Raw genomic sequence first — 2,816 nt, forward strand, 5'->3', positions numbered from 1 at the left:
AACAAGTAAGGCAGGCCAGGGAATGGGAGTGAAGCAGTTTGGAATGGCTAAGGGAGATGAGCTTGTCTGTCAGTTTGTCATACTGTGGTGGCTTGTGTGTTTCTGTGAGGCTAGAGGCTATGCCACCAGTGTATCAAATGCCAGCAGGTTACCCATGATGGACAGGTTTCAGCAGAGCTTTCAGACTAAGATAGACTTGGAAGAAGGAAGAGGCCATCCACTTCTCAAAGAATTGGCCAGTGAAAACCTTATAAATAGCAGTGAAATACTGATATATTACTGAAAAACTTTATGAATAGCCCTGAAACATTATCTGATATAGTGCCAGAAGATGAGCCCCTCAGGTCGGAAGGCACTCAAAATATGACTAGGAAAGAGTTGCCTCCTCAGAACAGAGCTGACCTTCATGATGGGGAAAGAGTAAAGCTTTTAGTACCTCCATTTCCAGATATGGTACAATTCAAATTGAGAAGAAACACCTGCAAACATCCATTAATAATCAGAGCATGGAATGTACAAAGTATGCATCTAGGAAACTTGGAAGTTGTCATAAATGAGATGGAACTCATAAAGATTGATATCCTGGGCATTAGTGAGCTGAAATGGACCAGTTTTGGCCACTTTGAATCAGACAACCATATGGTCTGCTCTGTCAGGAATGACAAATTGAAAAGGAATGGCATGACATTCATCATCATCACAAACAATGTTTCAAGATCTATCCTGAAGTACAATGCTATCAGTGATAGGATAATATCCCTACACTTACAAGGAAGATCAGTTAGCACTACTATTATTCAAATTTATGCATCAACCACCAAAGCCAAAGATGAGGAAATTGAAGATTTTTACCAACTTCTGTAGTCTGAAATTGACTGAACATGCAATCAAGATGTGTTGATTATCACTGGTGATTAGAATGCAAAAACTGGAAACAAAGAGGAAGCACTGGTAGTTGGAAAATATGGCCTTGGTGATAAAAATAATGCTGGAGATCATAAGATAGAATTTTGCAAGACCAATGACTTATTCATTGCAAATAACTTTTCCCAACAACACAAATTGCAGTTATATATGTGAACTTCACCAGACAGACTACACAAGAATCAGATTGACTACATCTGTGGCAAGAGGTGATAGATAACCTCAATATCTTCAGCCAAAAAAAGGCCAGGAGCTGAATATGGAACAGACCATCAATTGCTCATATGCAAGTTCAAGCTGAAGCTGAAGACAATTAAAACAAGTTCAGAAGAGCCAAAATATGACCTTGAATATATCCCTCCTGAATTTAGAGACCATCTAAAGAACATATTTGATGCCTTAAAACACCAATGACCGAAAACCAGAGGAATTGCAGGATGACATCAAGAACATCATACATGAAAAAAGAAAAAGGTCAATAAAAAGACAAGAAAGAAAAAAAAGACCAAAATGGATATCAGAAGACACTCTGAAGCTTGTCTTTGAATGGAGAGTAGTTAAAGCAAATGGAAGAACTGACAGGATAAAAGAGCTGAACAGAAGATTTCAAAGAGCAGCTCGAAAAGACAATGTCAATTATTATACTGAAATGTGCAAAGACATGGCGTTGGAAACCCATAGGGGAAGAACACGCTCGGCATTTCTCAAGCTGAAAGAAATGAGGAAAAAGTTTAAGCCTCGAATTGCAATATTGAAAGATTCCATGGGCAATATGTTGAAGGATGGAGGAAACATCAAAAGAAGATGGAAGGAATACACAGAGGTACTATATCAAAAAGAATTGGTAAATGATCATTTCAGGAGGTGGCATATTATCAAGAACCAATGATATTGAAGGAAGAAGTCAGAGATGCACTGAAGGAATTGGTGAAAAACAAGGCTCCAGGAATTACAGAATACCCATTGAGATGTTTCAACACACAGATGCCATGCTGGAGGCACTCACTCAGCTATGCCAAGAGATTTGGAAGACAGCTAGCTACCTGGGCAACTGACTGGAAGAGATCCATAGTTGTACCCATTCCAAAGAAAGGTGATCCCACAGAATGTGGAGGTTATCAAACAATATCATTAATGTCACACACAAGTAAAATCTTACTGAAGATAATTAAAACATGGTTGCAGTAGTTTTTCTGGAACTTCCAGAAATGCAAGCTGGATTCAGAAGGGCACGTGGAAAAGGGGTATCATAGCTGATGTTCCATGTATCTTGGCTCAAAGCAAATAATACCAGAAAGATGTTACTTGTGTTTTATGCAAAGACATTTGATTGTGTGGATCATAACAAATTATGGGTAACATTGAGAAGAATGGGAATTCCCGAACACTTAATTGTACTCATGAGGAACATAGATCTGTCCATAGACCAGGAGGCTGTTGTTCAAACAGAACAAGGGGATACTTCATGGTTTAAAATCAGGAAGGGAGTGAATTAGGGTTGTGTCCTTTCCCCATACTTATTCAATTTGTATGCTGAGCAAATAATCAGAGAAGCTGTACTATATGAAGAAGAATGTGGCATCAGGCTTGGAGGAAGGCTCATTAACAACCTGAGATATGCAGATGACACCATTTTGCTTGTTGAAAGTGAAGATGACTTGGAGCATTTACTGATGAAGATTAAAGACTACAGTCTGCAGTATGGATTACACCTCATTATAAAGAAAACAAAAGTCTTCACAAGTAGACCAATAAGCAGCATCACGATAGATGGAGAAAAGATTGAAGTTGTTGAAGACCCCATATTACTTGGTTCTACAATCAATGCCCTTGGAAGGAAGGTTGGGAAATCTTCTTCCATAGTGATACTGCCTCGGAAACCCAAGGAGGGG

Source organism: Orycteropus afer, unplaced genomic scaffold (genome assembly GCF_000298275.1).
Source record: "Orycteropus afer afer isolate SDZICR_OR568_19922 unplaced genomic scaffold, OryAfe1.0 scaffold00151, whole genome shotgun sequence".
Taxonomy (NCBI): domain Eukaryota; kingdom Metazoa; phylum Chordata; class Mammalia; order Tubulidentata; family Orycteropodidae; genus Orycteropus; species Orycteropus afer.